Source organism: Staurois parvus, unplaced genomic scaffold (genome assembly GCF_062004578.1).
Source record: "Staurois parvus isolate SC_StPar_1 unplaced genomic scaffold, SC_StPar_1.0 ptg000104l, whole genome shotgun sequence".
NCBI classification, from domain to species: domain Eukaryota; kingdom Metazoa; phylum Chordata; class Amphibia; order Anura; family Ranidae; genus Staurois; species Staurois parvus.
Genome location: NW_028317900.1, coordinates 8,847,033 through 8,867,767, shown reverse-complemented (window position 1 = coordinate 8,867,767; position 20,735 = coordinate 8,847,033).

Here is a 20,735-nt window from a genome sequence, read left to right as displayed (position 1 = left end):
ATTTTGCTCGCTTTGGAAACGCAGCTTGGCATTGCATGCCATTATTTAGCTTGTGATCTACCAGAACTCCCAGATCTTTCTCCACCATTAATTCCCCCAGTTGTACTCCCCCTAGTTAATTGGTTCCTGTCTAAATTGGCCCTAGTATATGTATGTATGAATGAGAGTTAGGAACCTTAGATTATACGCCCCTTGAGGGTTAAGGACTGATGTGAATGTAAAATATATATGTAACGCGCTGCATAAATTGATGGCGCTATATAAGTACCTGAAATATATAAATAAATAAATATGATCTGGAAAGGCAACCTTCCACATTCCCTATTACCCAACTATTTTAGAAAAAATGTGATTGGATGGACTACTATCAGATGCTACCACTGGTCAAATAGGACTCTATGAGCTCTTCAGTCTCATAAGGTGCAGAATAATACATTCCAACTCATCTAGATTTCTAACAAGGTTATTTTATATGACACATTTTAATCTATTTATATCTTGTTCTTCCTTGAATTTTTAAGGCGAGACTTCTGACCAAGAGACCTTTTTGCAAGCAGATACATGCAACCTAAATAAAGCAAGTTGATACCACACTGCCATCTTCTGGGGAAAATTCAAACTTTGCATTAAAGAAAATCTCAATATGGAATAATACAGGAGATAATGTAGGGATGCAGTATTTCTTATCCTACTTAAAAATCACCAATCACACTAAAAAAAACCCAGACATTTATAAACACTGATTAGCACAGAAGGAAGGAAGGAATACCACACACTGACAGGCTTTCAAAGAAACAGATTAAGATAAATAGATATAATCTCAACTCAATTCTAAAATAAACTGAAGCATTGGTGGTGGTAAGGAAAGGTATTACCAGGGGCGGACTTACCATTTGGAAACTCGGGCACTGCCTGAGGGCCTGGTGTCAGTAGGGGGCCCCATGAGATGCCCCTGGTACCTTTTTCATAGGCTTTTTTGAGTCTGGCCAAGGACACAGGGGCCCCATGACCCCCTATTGCCCGGGGGGCCCCATGAGTTGTCAGTCCGCCCCTGGGTAATACCACCTCACCACCTCAAAAGAGTTGTAAAAATGTGCTTTTTTAGCAGACACCAAACACCACAGGAAATTGTAAACAAGGGGATTTCCAGCTACCTGAAGAAAAACTGTAGTGCAAGCAAATACAGTTTTAAAAAGTAATGCTGTTATCACAATTTGAAGTTGAGTACTGCTAATTTAAAAAATAGAGGATTTGATTGATAGAAATGCATCTATAGCCTTTTTTAAGTTTTGGATATAGTAGGAAATAGTTACATCTGTCAAATCAGGCATGGATTTTTGCCGTAAAATAACTCAAAAGTAGTTAATTCACTGAAAAAAATGCTATAAATAATAAAGTTATATATATATATATATATGTGTGTGTGTTTTGTTATATTTAGCTCTTAAATGTAGTGTTAGTTTTTTATGTTGTTTTAGCACATTGTTTTCCCACAGATTAAGGCCTCATTCACACAAAGCAAATTCACACAAATATTAATGCATTCCCCATGCAAGGTACATGTTTACCTGCACGGGGATGCACAGAGTATTATGTGCATTCCCATGCAGGCAGTCCCATTGATGTCAATTGTGTTGCAGCACTGCACAGACACTGCTAACAATATGACATATTTTTGGCTGAAGGGCGCATGGTCCAAAACGCAGAAACCGTGAGATTGGAGACACACATCGGATGTCATACTGCAGCTGTGTCTGTGAAGCAATATCAAATATGGTCCCACAAGGGGATATACTTGAAACCCAGTGCAAAAGAGCAGGGCCAGTATACAACCCTCAAAAGCAAAGGGACAAGGGGTGATTGGCAATAAATTTCAAGGTAATGTTCATGAAAATAAAGTCCATGTCATATAATAAATCCACTTGGGCTCACATACACATGGATATAACATAGTGAATCAATATGTTCAGTGGAGACATCAATGGATGGCAGCTTCTTAAAAATACTCCAATGGATATAAAACAATAAGAAAGAGGAGAGAGGGGAAGCGCACAACTCTTAGTGTAGCATTAATAAAGGCAATGTACAAAAAAATGAAACAATAACTCCACTTTTGTCGGAAAAAAAATTAGCAAATAAAAAAATAATATAGCATATACAATTGTGACTCAAGTCATATTGTAATTGAATGTTGATAAAAATTAACTTTTCTTTTTCAATCTGCAGTGCTGTAATTTTCTGTAAAATGCAAAGTAATATGGCTGCCTGGAGGCATTTTTTACACAGATGGTATACAGAACTCCCCTAGAAATGTCATTTTCTGCTCGTATGATTGGGTTACCAATTTTTCCAGACTTCTGAACTAAGATACAGTGGCTAAATGGTTAGCAATTCCACCTGGCAGTACTAGGGTCATTGGTTCGAATCCCAGCCACGGCACCACCTGTCTGGAGTTTGCATGTTCTCCCTGTGCCTGTGTGGGTTTCCTCTGGGTACTCTGGTTACCTCCCACACTCCAAAGACATGCTGGTAGGTTAATTGGATCCTGTCTAAATTGGTCCTAGTATGTGTACGTATAAATGTGAGTTAGGGACCTTAGATTGTACACCCCTTGAGGGTTAGGGACTGATGTGAATGTACAATATATACATGTAAAGTGCTGCGTAAATTGACGGCGCTAGATAAGCACCTAAAATAAATAGGATACAAATCACATTTTGAGCATCCCCTGCAAAGGGATGCAGATGCTGACACATTCCTCATTAGAGCCCTGCAGGTGCGACAGCTGACTGATAATTATAAAACAGCTCCCATACAGATTCCCTATGCACATGAATACAGACAAACAAACAGCTCTTTCTTCAGAATAACAAAAGGTAGGAAACTGCAACAAAATTTGTTAAAATCCCAGCAATGTACATAGATCACCCAGAGGGGAATGTTTTTTCTCAACAAAAGTTGAGTTAAGGTGCACTCACATAGACATGGTGTGACACAGGCATTACTCAAAGTTTCCAGCAGGTGGCATCTTTCTGATGATTCCAAATTTAGATGTATGAAGGGTGGATAGGGAGCTGCTCCTGGTTGATGGTCTCATCAGTGGATGTAAAAATACAGTGCAAAAAACAGAAACCAAAAGGGAGAGTGAACTGCTCTAAGTGTAGTATTATTTATTGAATAATACTATAAAAGATAAAAATACACTCACTTTCAGTAAGTGAAGCAACAGGCAACGAATCAAAAACTTCCAGACAGTAACATCATAACATGAGTTTGGATGGATAGTCAGTCCTGGATAGTCATACCTGGATAAGTATGCCAAAAAGCAATAGAATGAAAACCAGGAGGAACTAACACTGGTGCGTATGATTGGAGGACACTGTGACTAGCAGGAAGCAAGGTCACTGGTCAGAGGGGCCGGCCATGATGAAATCACACTTTGAGCATGAGTGGGCAAAGCTACATATTTCAGGTAAGAGTCCCCTTTGTCAAGCACCAGTTGTTAAATTATTTTACTATCACTACTAAGACAGTGGCGATCTCTCTCCCCCTCGCTGTTTTCTGTTTTCCCTGTGCAGGTAAATGTGTCCCTCGCATGGGACACGCATTAATGCGCCCCATGTGAATAAGGTCTAACACTGCACCAGAGCGAGATTGTTGTGTGAATAAAGACCAACAGAAATAATGTAACTATGAAAACATTCTAGTGTACCTCCATTCACAGAACTTCTAGTGCAATGTTAAAAACTATATACATTGCTGAGCTAAGGACATAACATTTCCTCTTTTTTTTAGTGAATTGACTAATGATTTATCTTGAATTGTTTTTGCACACATACTGTATTTACTAAATTTGTGCTACTTACGTCAAATTTGATATTTTACTTTGAAGGAATGCCCTCTCCCCACAAATATCGTATGCAATAACACTTGATGAATTGACCCCTGTGTTCTGTTGAAGGGATTTCCCTTCACCATTTGTCACAGAGACAAAACAAGAAGTGAGGGAAATTCTTCTTTTAGACAAATCCCTATGGTCATCAGTAAGGTTGAGGTTAGGGTTTGCCCAAAGATGAGTTTAAGATTCAAATTAAGGCAAATGGGTAAATTTTTCTTGTAACATAGTAATGTTCTAGTAATTCTTGAAATTGCTTAACCACTTCAGTTCCAGAAGATTTTACCCTCTTCATGACCAGGGCATTTTTTTGCTATTCGGCACTCTGCTACTTTAACTGGCAATTGAGCGGTCATGCAACACTGTGCCTGCATGAAATTTATATAATTTTTTTTTCACACAGATAGAACTTTCTTTTGGTGGTATTTCATCGCCACTGGTTTTCTATTTTTTACTATATAAATGAAAAAGACAGAAAATTTAGAAGAAAAAAAACCCAACATTTTCTATTTTCTCCTCTAAAACATATCCATAAAACATAACCTACACTGTCACTGTTTGTCACTATTGACACTGGCTGGGAATGGCTACCTCTATAGTGAATGCCTTGGCTAAGGAAATCCATGATCTTAAACAACAGATCGACTAGGTGGATGGCCGAATGACTGCCCTAGAATCTTCCAAGACTGCAGTGGACACCAGGCTGGAGGCCTTGGTGACCCACCAGGCCGCATACTGCCGCCATCTTATTGATCTCCACCTCAAGGTGGAAAAAACAGGAATCGGCAGAACAACCTTCGCCTCCGGGGCATCCCAGTGGATACTACGGGACCTGACCTACTGTCAACGGTAATAGCCATCCTTAACCTACTCCTGGACAGACCAACTACAGTGGACCTGGAGCTGGATCAGGTCCACCGAGTGCAGGGCCCCCAGACTATTCAGTCTGCCTCAACTTCACCTCCCCGCCCAGAGATGTCTTATGCAAGGTGCATTTGCATTGCCTGGAAATACTCCACGGGGCCTGGTCCCCGCTGGGATCACCCTTTCCACCTTATTGTACAGCACCAGGGTTCCGCCTTTTACTTGCACTCCCCAGACCAGTTACCGCAGCTATTCCTTTTTCTAGATTGCCCAGCAGTTTTGTTGCCTGACTAACTGGAGTCCCTTCTCTGTTCGGAGCTGTCAAGTCTCCCTTCACCGAGACCTCAGAGGACCAGAACCTGCTCTCACCCATCCAGCAACAACCCATCTAGACTCACTCCTGCCTCTAAGGAAGACTAGCTTTTTCCAACTTTCTCCAAGCCATTGTGCCTGGTCAGGGGAGCACCCCTGGCAGCTGTCTTCTTGCTGCCCGATGGTCTTGTTCTGGTGAACTGTGAGTTTATATGGGTGTACCCCTAGGGGTCCTCCCAGCTTTCCCCCTGAGACTTGGGTATGGCCCTTTAGGTTTCCATCTCAGGTGTGGGTAGAGCTATTTGCCCCTGAACCTTACACTCTACATTTTCTGTGACCTACACATTTGTCTACACAATTGAGGAATGTTTCTCACAGTTCTAGCCACTGCTCAGACTAAGAGGGGCAACTTGAGCTTTATCCTGATGCAGTGACCAGGATGTATTGTTTTGTACCATTTTGTATCATGTTTGTTTGTTTGATATCTCGGGTTTCACTCCAAAGCTGGGTCCTTCGCCCCCCCCTGCTCTGGACCTGTCTCCACCACCAGAGAGGCACACCTTAGAACTTGTTAGAGGTCTTCTTCAACCTCCCCTGAGCTATGAGGTGCCCTTATTCCTGGCAAACCCCCTCTCCTACCTTTAATGCTACCATGGGGGCATGGGACCCCACAACAGACAACATACATACACAACATACAGGCAACAGAGGTATGCGCCTGGTATCGTTATGCTGTTTTTTCTTCAGTATTCCTTATCAGTCAAACTCTGGGAAATACCGGGCTGCTATGCTCCCCCTCTTGCTGTTTGAGATGGGAGGGCAGGGTGCTGAACTTAGCTTTTTGGAGCCCAGTGCATCTCAGAACCTTCTTTGAGGGGGGATCTCTGTTGGAGGGGAACGGGCAATATTTTGGTTAGACCGATACCCTCCTTGCATACGAGGTGCCTTCCTTTCCCTTAGTATACCAGACTGTTTCTGTTGGCTTATCCGTTATCCCTTTAAGTTTGGTATTCGTTATAATGGTGTTCCCTTATGGTATATTATTTTATTTTATGCATTATGTTGTAGGTGCATGGTCCGAGCATCTCTGCCTCTCTAGTCCTGGACCTTTCCATTACCCCCATCAGGGTATTCCCCTGTAGAGCACCTCGGCGCACCACAAGAGAATTAGGTGCATGTTACCTTTAGACTACTCCCGTTTGGTCAACCTTCCTCCTCTCTTTCTTTTCCCACTTTTTTCTTCTTACATCTTTCCCTCTTCCTTGCTCTCCTTTCCTTCTTGTCCCCTTCTCTTTTTTCCCTTCTCTATTTTTTTCAACCCTCCTCTCCCCACCCTCTCTTTCCTCTCCTCTCTTTCCCCTCTTCCTTTCTCTCACTCATCGCCTTTACTCCCCCCCCTCTCCCAATTGGGATCTCCCTACTACTGGCTTTTGTGCCATGTTTTATCCTTACGGTGTCCATAGAGTCACCGATGTATACAAGTTACAGAAGAACATGCTATCTTGGTTTCCCCAGTTAGTCTTTATAGTTAGGTGCCCACGTGATATGTTCCGGAACGTGTGGCCCTGTTTCATGGATACCTCATGACTCATTTGGTGATGTTCTACCTGTTAACTGTTATAGCTCTACAGTCTTGCCTAACCCATATATGATTGTATTATCTGAAAACCCACTTGAGTACGGTCATTTGTTTGTACTCTATTTGATTTGTGAAAATAAAGGAATTACAAAAAAAAAATATTACATATTTTCTGAAAGTAGAAGCCATAAAAATAAATCATAGTAGTTGCAATTTTTGTTTTTCAGGTCACACGACATTATTCCAAACTGTTTATCAAACCCATTTTTTCAGGAAAAGTACAGTAAATTTTAGTGCGCACAAACATAATATCCAGATTAAAAAATATAAAAGATGAGTTTGCTTAAAGTAAATAGATACTAAACATGTGAAGCTTGTGACAACTTGGGGGTTGTTTAGCTCATTGGTAGTGCTTTGCAGTGGTTTCAGTCCACACCAGAAATGCCCTTTCAGGGCTTTATCTGCCAACTTTTAATAAAACAGAAGAAAATATTCACAACAATCAGCTTCCTACGCACGTGTTTTCACCATCAATGCAAACAAAAACCTGTTGCTCAGGCCTTGTGTCTTAGTCCTCCTGGCCATCTAACACAATATCCCAGTGCTTATTCACAAATGCTATACCCGACTATCTTTTCCTGCAGCTCCCTTCTGCTCTGTCTCTCAGGCTCGGGCCTGGGCCTGTTCTGTCCAGCATGTGCAGACATGCATCTCTCTGCTCCCTTGCACACACACTGACTCCTTGTATTGTGGAGCCCTGAACTCTAATCCTGACTCTTCCTAAGAACCCAGCACACACCTGTACCATCAGGGTGCCTGTTGTCTACAAAGCCTGGCCCAGACTGCCTTTTAACATGGCATGACAGGGCTTCAGACTGCCACAGGCTTTAAAAAGGGTACAAAACTATGGTAGACAAAATTGTTCATAAGTGATGCAAAAGCACTTTCAGCTCGTTAATTTAGAGTTAACAGAGATTAATGGCCCTAGAATTACTCTTATTCCAGTATGTGCAGCAAAACCCAATAGATGAGTTTTGGGCCCCCCTATAGTCCTGCACAGCAGACAACACACATTTTCTTACACACTTGCATATTGGAGACAATAAACAGTTCTTGAGCATGTTTTTAGGTTTTATTAAGGGGTATTGAACTTGGATGGGGTTGAGGGGTGTATGGGATGCCCAAGGGAACTGCATCTAAGGACAAATGCCTTAGCAAATATGTACAAGTCCATAAACATCAAAGTCTCTCCTTGTAGAGCTCTCCAGCCCTTCTGGTATATCACCTCAGACCCCAGATGAATTATCCTCTTCACCCAGCTGTCCGAGAGAATCCCTGGGCATGAAGATCCAGAAGCTGCCACTTAACAGTACCAGATGAAGAGCTAGTCAGGTTTCCCACCAGAATGCCCTCTCCCCATATCTGGCCCAGGGGGTGTAAGATTACTTACTCAGCCCTTTCCTGTAAGCTTGTGGGATGGTGGCTGCCTTCAGGCCTTACGCTGGGCTGGCTCCTTTCCTGCTTCCCAGGCTGTCTTCTCTCAGGAATGGTGAGGCTAAGAGATCCTACTGTCCAGCAACTCTGACTGTAGGTAGAACCCTCCCTGGTCCCCCTCCCAGGCTCCACACTCCAGTCCCATGCAAAGCCTCTTGCTTTGGGACTGGCTAGAGTCCCTTAAGTGTTTAGATCAGCCTCTCCTCACCCCCACCCACTGCCTTCTAGAAACTTCTCAAGTTTCTAGAGCAGGGGGAGGTATCAGGGAACTAATCTGCAGGGCCCTCAGCCCTTACCTGGAATGAGCTGGCTGACTCATGCCCAGGCTGCTTTTCAGCCTTATTTCTAAAAAAAAAAAAAACCAGCAAGCTTCCCCTGGCTAACTAAAGGTGCACTACTTAGACATGTTTGTGTGGGTGAAGGTGGGCTGTAAAACATTTGTTTTTTTAATCATTTTACTAAATTTTATTATTTATTTTTAAACGTTTTCTCTTTTCTTTTTTTGACATACTCTTTTAAGGAAACATCAGGGGGATGTTAGACTCCTAATGTCACCTCTGCTCTCCACTGAAGCACGATCTGTGCTCAATTAGCTTCTCACCAGGTCACACAAGCCAGAGAAAGACAGTGATGAATCCGGATATGAGCTCATTGCTTCCAGGTTCGTTCTTCAGAGGGGCAATCAGTGAACAGATGTTTACTCATCCCCCTCAGCTATTATCTGCTGACAACCACCATGGAGGTCCTGGGCACCCAAGAAATATAGGTCAGCCTGGGACACATGGCAGAGTGGGGGGAGGGGGGAGATGGTACTGTACATGTGTAAGTGATAATCTGGTCTTATGAACACCTACAGTGTATTGCCCAAAGTATTGGGACACCCCTGTGTTCACTGTGTTTAAACGTCCATAAATTAATGTGCAAAAATAAGTGCTTTTTGTTATCTTTGTAAATATCCATGTTTGTAAACACCACCACACCATATGAAATCCAGCACTGAACAAATTAAGTGATCTCACCAGAGTTCCATGCTGATAATATTATAAACCAGCTGATGAGCAGTGGCTCTGGGAGCAACGAATGCTGAAAGCCTCTACAACTCTTTAGATGAATCCTTGTATATGTATATAACACCATATAGAACACCATATGAAAGGAAAGGAAGAGGAAGCTTCTTAGTGTAAAACCCTTAAAATAACCTTATTCCATTAAAAAGCATAAGCCGCACTGACAAAGTAAAGTGTCATAGCCGACACTAGCATTGACCACATCTGTGTAATAATCGGATCAGCTCGGGGCTCTGCAAACACCGACAGCTCACCCATATGTGGTGACGTCACCTCCAAGGCCCCACCCTACGCGTTTTGTCTTTCAACATCCTCCAGGAGCGGTGTGTTTAATGGAAGGAGATGACATAAGATGTTGGGTGAAGAGACAAATCTCAAACTCAGAGGAGTCAATGATTTTTAAAAAACCAGAATGGTCCATATAGCATTCATCCTGTATGGCTAGGGCAGCTTGGTCATCCAGAGGGACCCTGGGAACAAATTCTGTTATGATCTCTGATGCATCAGGGTGAGGTTTCTTTTTCTCAGCTTGCATACTATAATATCTTTTCAGGGTGAGATTGCAGACAAACTTATTTAAATACTTGCTGAAATCTTGTACGTGGTTTTAATCCTTTAAGATTGAATAAACCGCTGCAAACTGCACTTAGAAGTGCCTTCCTTGGCTGTTCATTGTTACCAGAGTCTGCTTCCACTCTTGAAGAGCTGCTTCTGTGCTCTGTGTGGTTCCGTGTCACCTAGTCATCCCTTCCTCCATTTGATTCCCAAAATATTTTCCTTCTGGAGGTCATATTGATGCAGAGCGCCCTACAAACACTGTTTTGAGTCAAGTGCTTGCTTACCTTTTTTCTTAAGTGGTAAAAAGGAACTCTAACCACCTGAATTTTTTTGGACATACTTATCCAAACCTGGCCAAAATAAATGTTCCCCTTAAAAAGGAAAACTTGCCACCAGCTTGTTGCACAGTTATTCCGCAGACCAACATTTTATCCAAAGAATCTTGTGCATGTGTACAAATGTCTGCTGAATGGAAACATTAAATTATCCAGAGCAAAATAAAGAGTCCAGGGAAATCTAACAAACTCTCAGCTAAATCAGCATCACCACTTGTGGAATTTGACCCCCTGGACAGATGTTGTACGCCAACCTTAAGGCTCTGGCATACTCTGATAGCTGCAAATGACAGTTAACATGGAGCTAGAGCCAGGTCTAGCCTATCTGATCTGGGATGCAGTAAAAAAAAGTCAGAGGGAACAATGTCAGCACTGTGTATTGTGTAGGAAATCAGTATGCTTCTGTGTCATGAGTCACAACTCAGGAGTAATGGCAGTGCAGGGACAATGCAGAAGTGATCAGGGAACACCAGTATGTTTTGGGCTGTCATTAGATTAAGATGAATAAACAGAATCTATGCCCCTTTACATCAGGTGTCCATAGCAGAGTCCCCTTTTCCATCGGGGTCACCATCAGTGTCCCCCATTACATCATTTTGACAGTGCATGAGGAGAGTCGGTAATCTGCATTCCTCAGAGGGGACATCTACACTGAACATCAGGGCACTGATGATCAATGCCCTTATGATCAGTGTAACCCCATCAATGTCACCTGTAATTGCCCATCAATGTCACATACGAATGCCCATCAGTGCACATCAATGCCACATATCAGTGCCTACCACTGCACATCAATGCCACATATCAGAACCCATCAGAGCTGCCTTTCAGTGCCAACTATCAGTGCCAGTCAGTGCCACCAATCAGTGCCACCTATCACTACAAGTCAGTACCACCTATCACTGCCCATCAGTGCCGCCTATCAGTGCTCATCACTGCCACCTAACAGTTCCAATCAGTGCTGCCTAACACTTCCAATCAGTGCCACCTATCAGTGCCATATATTAATGCTTCCTTTCAGTGCCCATCAGTGATGCCTGTCAATGCCCACAAGTGATGTCTGTCAATGTCCATCAGTGCCACCTGTCAGTGCCTCCTCATCAGTGCAGCCTATCAGTGCCCATCACTGCAGCCTCAGTAGCGCACATCAGTGAAGGAGAAAAATTACTTATTTACAAAATTTTAGAACAAAAACTAAGAAACTATTTTTTCAAAATTTTCAGCCTTTTTTAGTCTGTTTAGCAAAAAATAAAAAACCCAGTGGTGATTAAATACCACCAAAAGAAAGCTCTGTCTCAAAAAGATGATAAAAATTTTGTTTGGGTACAGTGTTGCATGACCACATAATTGTCATTCAAAGTGTGATAGCACTGAGAGCTGAAAACTGGCCTGGACAGGAAGGGGGTAAAAGTGCCCGATAGGCAGAACATCATCCACTGGGGATGTAAGGCTTGTAAAACTGCTGCATTTACCAAGGGCATACTCCACTTCTTAGTGAATTCCACCTCCATAGGATATTGATGAGCAAATCTCTTTGGTGTAGTGAAAACCTTGTTAGAGTGCATCCAAGCTGCCTACACAACTTCCTTATTATGAGGGTATAAAGGGAATGACTGGGTATCTTGTGGCACTCGCTATGATCCCAGGGGTGGAACCTTCAGAGGCGAGGACTCAGGAAGTGGAAACGTTCGATCAGTTCACACCATCTTGGCAAGAGAACCTCTTGGTCTGATTTAAACTTTGACCCTGGAGTTCCTCTGGCACAGATTCCTCAAAAGAGGAGTCTTCTGTTTCCCCATTCTCAGGCCCCCAAAATTACCTGCTTATTCCTAATCTTCCACCAATTTTTGCTCCATAAAGAAATACAGGGGAGAAGTAGGAGACGTCCTCCATTTTCTACAATTTCAACTGTCAGGAAACTAGTGAAGCTAATGCTAATTCTTCTGCAGCTCATGTTAATTTTTCTTCAGCTAATGCTAATTGCCGTGCTGCTAATGCTAATTCCCATGCAGCTATTGCTCGTTCAAATATACCAGCACATAGACAAGCCCAGACTAATATCCAGCATGCATTGACACATAGGCGATCCCGAATTGGCGCCAAGCTGCCTATTTAAAGGAGACTCTGCAGTGTACTAATCGCTGGATGTTCTTCAGCTGCCTGTGACCTGCTTTTACTGACTGATCTGCTGTTGCTGACCCGGCTTGCTCCTGACCTTGCTCTGTGAATTCTGGATTCTGACCTTGACTTGCCTTAAACTACTCTCTGCCTGATCTCCTGGTGCTGACCTTGGCTTACCTCTGACTATTCCCTGCCTGATCTCCTGGTGCTGACCTCGTCTTGCTACAGGACCTCGCTCTGCTTGCTAACCTGGTACTGACCCCGCTCTACCTCCTGACCATGCTGCTGTCTCACGGTGTATGACCCTAGCTCATCTTGACTACATCCCTGACCGTATCAATCACCTGCTATCAAGCTATCGGTACATGTGCTCCTTTGAGCCTTGTACTTCTGTCACCACATTCAGGGGTGCTCTGACCAGAGCTGCAAGGGAAGCCCTCTCATCAACTCGGCTTTCAACCAAGGTATGTGACATCAACCCACAGTGGCGAGTATCCCGGAGAGCTGCAGCTGTATCCCTACCAAGGCGGATGACAAATCCTGCTTAGTTACAGAGGTTAGAGAAATGGAAACACTACATGATTTGTAGGTGTGAAAGTGACAACATCTTCCGCATTGAAAGCGGAAGTGATGTAACTGTCAGGGATCCGGGTATGACCAGAAATGTGTGGGAACACAGGCGTGGTCAGGGCTGGAGAGGTGGAATGGTCAGGCAGGCTGTATGGGTCTGTAATGCACCATCTGGCGGTACCTCTAGCAACCCACGGAATAGGATTCCCCAGAGTGCGGAGTCTAAGTCCCAGTCTGCTTGTTCACCAGGGCCCCTGATGGTGGGGATGGACTTGGAGCAGACAGAGACCAGGTCGCGGCCCCTGAGTGCACCCACCCGTGGTAGAGGGATCCGCCAGAGGTATATTCTGGAGGAGAGCCTGACGTGAAGAGGCGGATGGGTCTGTGCAGGATGGATGGATGGCTGAGCAGAAGCGTAGTCAGACAGGCCGGGTCGGTAACGGTGGGGACAGCGCAGTACAAGTCAGCAGGCACAGAATAGTTGGGTCACTCGCCGGGTCAGTAACAGGAGATCAGATCCAATGAGGGTATCCAAGAGAATAGGGATCAGGGCAGGAGAAGTCAGCAGAGGTCAGGATCAAAGCAGGGTCAGCAACAAATCAGATAGGCAGTGTCAGGGATCCCCTCGATCCCCGCCGCGATGGTCCCGGCGCAGGTGCAGTGTGCCGCCCTGTGCAGGGACTCGAGCATTAGGTCCGGGCCGGCCGCGGCGTTCGAGTTCGCGCATGCGCAGTAGAAGCCGCGGCCGCCCGCTGGGCACCAATGGCAGCGCAGGGCGGGATATTTAAATGGCCCTGAGCTGTCATTCAGTGCCTTCTGGTCTTACCTGTATCCTGTATCTGCGAACCTGTGAATTGTAAGTTGCTGACCCGGATTGTGCTTTGACCTTGCTGTATTTCTGCTGCCCTGACCCTTGCTTTGCCTGACCTCTCTCCTGCATGCCCCCTACTGGATTTGACCTGCTGTTGCTGACCTGGCGTGTGACCCGACCATTCTATGCCCGCTGCCTTGTACCTTGCCGTCCTCTCTGTTACCGAACCGGCCCGTCTGACCTTGCTCATCCATCCATCCATCCATCCCTTGCAGTGGGGTCTGCTGACCTCCTCACATCAGACTCTTTCCCGTGGGAGCCCTTGGCGCATACCACTACCACTGACGGACGCACCCAGTAGCCACGACCTGGTCTCAGGGGGCTCCAAGTCCATCCCCACCATCAGGGGCCCTGGTGAACAAGCACCCTGGGACTTAGACTCCATGCGCTGGGGACGCCTATTCAGTGGAGAGCTAGTGGTACCGCCAGGCGGTCCCTTACAGTACCAGAAGGCCATGACTGAGTCTAGAGGAGGGCCCTCGCCGCTTGAGGAGATCTGCAGGCACCTGTCTAATTTGACACAGGCCGTATCGGCCCTGCAGGACAGATGTCAGCAGATTGAGAATCAATTCCAGACCTGCACTATATCCGTTCCTGCCCCACAGGCCACGGTCCCCGCACCCCCGGCCGTAGCAGCCCCTGTGCCGGTTTCGGGGGCGTCCGCACCACTCCCGGCGGCCGAACCCCGAGTACCCTTACCGGAACGTTTCCACGGGGACTGCACACGCTTCAGGTCGTTCCGTGAGTCCTGTCTATTTTGAGTTACAGCCACGGACCTTTGTGACTGAATCCGTGAAGGTGGGGTTTGTCATCTCCCTCCTGCAGGGTGAACCCCAAGACTGGGCCCACCGACTGCGGGGAAAAAATGACCCTCACCTTAGTTCGGTTGACAATTTTTTTGACGCAATGGCCATCCTATACGATGACCCGCAGCGGGCAGCTTCTGCTGAAGCTACTTTGTACACGCTCCGGCAAGGCCGCCGAGCGGCGGAGGAGTACGCGTCTGAATTTAGGCGCTGGATGGGGGACACACGCTGGAACGAGTTTGTACTCCTGCATCAGTTCCGTATAGGCCTATCAGAAGGCCTGAAAGATGAGCTCGCCCGGGTGGAGGTGCCTGAGACTTTAGAGGACTTAATTGCGCTGACTATTAAGATTGACCGTAGACTGCGGGAACGCAAGTTTGAGAGGTCCGGCCAGGGTCATGGAAATCCCTGGGGTCATTTCAAGGTCCCAGTCAAGCACCTAGGCCAAACATCCAGAACCGGCCACCTGGAGATATCCCTGAACCCATGCAACTCGGCCTGGCACGGCCTAAACTATCTCCAGAGGAACACCAGCGCAGACGATCCCAGAACCTGTGCCTCTACTGTGGTGAAGCTGGTCATATGGTACGATCCTGCCCGCAGAAACTGAGTAAGTGCACCTCTTCTTCCTTGTCCATTGGCAATGTTAGTCCATCCCAATACTTAGTGGTGCCCCTTTCCTTTCAGCTTCCAGAAAGGACCGTGGAAGTATCGGCCATAGTTGATTCGGGGGCATGCAGCTGCTTCTTGGACATTAATTTTGCTCACCAGCAGGGTATTCCTCTCCAATTGAAACAGAAGGGGTTCAATATTTATTTGGTCGATGGTTCCCGGATAAAATCGGGGGTAGTGAACCAGGAAACCCCCTCCATCGCCACTGTCATTGCCGGCCAGCACCAGGAACTCCTCCGCCTGGATGCTATAGCTTCACCCCTCTTCCCAGTCATTTTGGGGCTCCCATGGTTACGGGCCCATAACCCCCAAATTGACTGGGAGACTGGAGTAATCTCGTTCCCTTCCCCATACTGTCGGGTATACTGCCGTACTTCGGGCCCGGGGGTCCCCCAAATCCTTCTGTGCTCTGAGGGGGAAGCCGAATTAAAACAAGTAGTCCCTGCAGCCTACCATGTGTTTCTAGATGTGTTCAGCAAACGGGGAGCCGATACTCTACCCCCCCACCGCCCTTATGACTGTCCCGTTGACCTGTTACCCGGTTCAGAAATTCCTTTTGGGGAATCTTCCCCCTTTCAGAGCTCGAATTGGGGGCCCTGAAGGAATATATCGAGGACAGCCTCCAGAAGGGGTTCATCCGCCCCTCCACTTCACCGGCGGGGGCGGGAATTTTCTTTGTTGAAAAGAAGGACAAAACCTTAAGGCCGTGTATCGATTACCGGGAGTTGAACAGGGTCACGATAAAGAACCGTTACCCACTGCCGTTAGTACCGGAGTTATTCCAAAGTTTAAAAACAGCAGTGGTTTTTACAAAGCTGGATTTGAGGGGAGCGTACAACTTGGTTCGCATAAGGGAGGGGGACGAGTGGAAGACGGCCTTCCGCACCCGCTTCGGCCACTTTGAATATTTGGTCATGCCGTTCAGGTTGTGCAATGCTCCGGCCACTTTTCAACACTTTGTGAATGATATTTTTAGGGACTTCCTGGATGTCTTTGTTATCGTCTATTTAGACAACATTTTGATTTTCTCCCCTTCTTTGGGGGAACACAGAATACATGTAGCGAGAGTATTGGGGCGATTGCGGCAGCATGGGTTGTACGCCAAGGCAGAGAAATGTTGTTTCGAACAATCCAGCATTACTTTCTTGGGCTTGATTATCTCCACCGCGGGGGTCACGATGGATCCTCAGAAAGTCGCTGCAATACTGGATTGGCCTGAACCCACGGACAGGAAAGGCGTCCAACGATTTATCGGTTTTGCAAATTTTTACCGGAAGTTCATCAAGAACTTCTCGGGTCTGGTCTCCCCCATTACTCAGCTAACCAAGCTGGGAACCCGGTTCAGATGGACACCAGAGGCTCAGGAAGCTTTTGAAGCCTTGAAGAAGCTGTTCACCTCGGCACCCATTTTGGGTCACCCAGACGCCGCCCTGCCCTACATCTTGGAGGTGGATGCATCGGAGAATGCGGTAGGTTCCATCCTCTCCCAGAGGAAAGGCACCAAGGAATTGCTCCATTCTGTAGCATTCTTCTCACGGAAGCTTACCCCAGCGGAGAAGAATTATGATATTGGTGATCGAGAGCTACTGGCGATCAAAATGGCGTTAGAGGAATGGAGGTACCTGCTGGAAGGTGCTGTGCACCCCATCTTAATATTTACTGACCACAAAAACCTGGAATATCTGAGAACCGCCAAGCGTCTACGCCCGCGACAGGCAAGATGGGCACTATTCTTTTCAAGATTCAACTTCCACATTACGTACCGGCCTGGATCAAAGAACACTAAGCCAGATGCGTTACCACGTATGTACGAGGACGCCAAGGAGATCCCAGTACCCGACACCATCCTGTCCTCGGGTAACTTCTTGGCCCCTCAGTCGGACCTTCGTTCCAAGATAATGGAGGCATCCACAACCGTCTCTACCCCAGCCGGAGGGCTCCTCCAGAACAAGGGGGGACTCCTATGGAGGGAAGATCGGATTGTGGTGCCGGAGGAAGCCCGAACCCTGGTCTTAGGGCATTGCCATGACCACCCGATGGTGGGGCACTTTGGCCCAGAAAAGACCCTGGAACTTCTCCGACGCTCCTTCTGGTGGCCGGACATGGCTAAAGATTGTAAGGGCTATGTAAGGTCCTGTATCACCTGCCAGAAGAACAAGCCATCAAGAAACAAAGTTTGGGGTCTGCTGCGACCCTTACCGATTCCTGAACGGCCTTGGCAAAAGATCTCGTTAGACTTTATAGTTGAGCTTCCGCCATCACTAGACCACACGGCAATCCTGGTGGTCGTGGACCGCTTGTCCAAGATGGCCCACTTCATCCCGTTGAAGAAAACCCCCTCGGCAGCCGAGACTGCGCGAGTTTTCATTCGTGAGGTAGTAAGGCTGCATGGGGTCCCCGAAGACATTGTCTCGGACCGGGGGGTCCAGTTCACATCAAGATTTTGGAGAGCCCTGTGCAAAGCCCTGGACATCAAATTGTCCCTCTCCTCTGCATTCCACCCTCAAACTAACGGTCAAACCGAAAGGACCAATCAGACCCTGGAGCAATACTTAAGATGCTATACTTCGTTTACTCAAGATGACTGGATGCCACTTCTCCCCCTAGCGGAATTCGTGTACAACAACTCCCGCCACTCAGCGACGGGACAGTCCCCGTTCTTTGCCAACTATGGTTTTCACCCCGTCTTCCTCCCAGATTTGGTCTCGGAATGCCCGTTACCAGCAACGCAAGATGTGGTAACGTTTTTCTCCGCGAACAATATGAAGCTTCAAGAGGCCATCAGTCGGGCCCAGGAAGACTACAGGAAGGCATTCAACAGGAAACGGAGGGGAGATCTGGTGTTGCGGCCTGGGGAGAAGGTTTGGCTAGCGACGTCCAGTTTAAAGATGCTTTGCCCGTCGAAGAAATTGGGACCCAAATTTATAGGCCCCTTCTGCATTAAACGGATGGTCAACGAAGTGGCCTACGAACTCGTCCTTCCTGACACACTCAAGATCCACCCAGTCTTCCATGTGTCCCTGCTGAAGCCAGTAATCCCAGATGCCTTCCCTGACCGAGAATATAGACCTCCGGAAGCCATAACGGTCGAGGGAGAAGAAGAATTTGAGGTGGAATCAATCCTGAAGTGCCGAAGGAGGGGGGGCCAGACCCAATTCCTAATCAAATGGAAGGGCTATGGCCTTGAGGACAATTCTTGGGAACCAGCCCATAATGTCCATGCACCTAGACTTGTCCGGAGGTTCTTTCGCAATCACCCGTGGTGGAGAGATCGGGTGGGCATCCGGAGGTTGCCCGTAGGGGGGGGGGCAATGTCAGGGATCTCCTCGATCCCCGCCGCGATGGTCCCGGCAGTGTGCCGCCCTGTACAGGGACTCGAGCATTAGGTCCGGGCCGGCCGCGGCGTTCGAGTTCGCGCATGCGCAGTAGAAGCCGCGGCCGCCCGCTGGGCACCAATGGCAGCGCAGGGCGGGATATTTAAATGGCCCTGAGCTGTCATTCAGTGCCTTCTGGTCTTACCTGTATCCTGTATCTGCGAACCTGTGAATTGTAAGTTGCTGACCCAGATTGTGCTTTGACCTTGCTGTATTTCTCCTGCCCTGACCCTTGCTTTGCCTGACCTCTCTCCTGGATGCCCCCTACTGGATTTGACCTGCTGTTGCTGACCTGGCGTGTGACCCGACCATTCTATGCCCGCTGCCTTGTACCTTGCCGTCCTCTCTGTTACCGAACCGGCCTGTCTGACCTTGCTCATCCATCCATCCCTTGCAGTGGGGTCTGCTGACCTCCTCATATCAGACTCTTTCCTGTGGGAGCCCTTGGCGCATACCACTACCACTGACGGACGCACCCAGTAGCCACGACCTGGTCTCAGGGGGCTCCAAGTCCATCCCCCCCATCAGGGGCCCTGGTGAACAAGCACCCTGGGACTTAGACTCCGTGCGCTGGGGACGCCTATTCAGAGGAGAGCTAGTGGTACCGCCAGGCGGTCCCTTACAGGCAGATATGCAGGAACACAGGGTACCAGGTACAGGGGCTCATGGGAAACAACACCAAGGCACTGATTGCAGGCCTGGCCATTGCTTAAATACACCTCCTGCAATCAGCCTCAGGTGATGGCTTGATTGCAGGAGTGAGATTCTGGCTGCTGAGAGCACCCGCTGGCCAGCAATGGTACTGCAGCCCACAAGACAGGTGAGCCCCAGCACCACCTGTGCTGAGCCCATTCCTGACAGTAACATTCTTTTGCTTCCGCTTGTGTAATGAGACAGCTAGCTAACAGGTGGGAAACCTCACTTTTCTCATTCACTGTGTGACTGCAGAGCTCAACCTAAGTCTTCCTGTGAAGACTGATATGGAGCTCTGCAGTACTTTTGCAGTAGCTGTTGTCTTATTCTAACTCACAATCCTGCAAAATGTCCTTTAGTCTTTTTCGGTCAGTTGACCATGTCAACCGAGCTTATGTTTATCAGACGATGTTTTCCCAGAAACCTTTTATGCCGTTATTTGATACTGTACCTTGCGACACGGCAAATACATTGGCAGCTTCAGTCACAGAGGCTCCAGCTAAGCGGGCACCAACAATTTGCCCTCTTTGAAGCTCAGTAAGTTCTCAAATTACTTCATATCACTAGCAGCACACGCAGTGAATGACAAAAGTGAGGTTTCTCACCTGTTAGCTAGGTGTCTCATTACACAGCAGAAGCAAAAGAATGTTCCCTCACTTCCACTTTCAAAGCAAAGCATGTTGTCACTTTCACACCTGCAAATCATGTAGTGTTTCCATTTTTTTGTATAACCCATATGAGCAGGTGTCCTGGAGGAAGCTAAAATACCTGACAAGGAAAGATGTTCAGAACCAGTTGAAACTCCAAATCCTCAGGGAAGTTGCACAAGGGAGGCTACCTCTAGGATCTTCCTGACTTGACGGATGGCCACCATAGCTCTGGTTTAATGAAATCAGACTCTGCACACACATAACACAGCCCACTGCCTCCAATGTGAAGGGTAAGGAGCCAGGGCCATAAATAAAATATCACTAGTCCTCCTGTACAGGGCCCAGACCAGCAGGGGGGGCCAGGCAGCTGGGTGAATCAGATGTGGGCAGAGTGTGATCAGCTTGGTGGGGGGGGGCAATTACTTGAACTTATCCCCTGTATGGCTCTCTCTGCAGCAACTGAAAGCTGGCTTCTTCTCCTCACCCTCCCACTGTTTTTTAACTGCTGCAAAGAAAGCCATACATGGGATCGGTTCCAATAACTGCCCCCCTGCCACACCCCTCACCCCCCCTGTGCACCATACATTTCCCTCTGCTGCCCAGGCCCCCCTGTGTGCCCCCACCCCTGCATTGCTGCCGGATTCCCACCTCTCCTTCCCACTGGCAGTTGCAAGCACACAATAGGATCCTTCTGGATGGAAAGTGGGAGAAGAATCCGTTAAATATATCACATTTACCAGTCTGTCTTTTCCTAAATGAACACAATGAGTGATTGGTACTGATCACTCAGTGTTCATTCATAATTGAAGCATAGTAAACTGTGTGTGTGGGGGGGGGAAACTGTCAGGTTGGCTTTATGGGGCCCTGTGGTTTC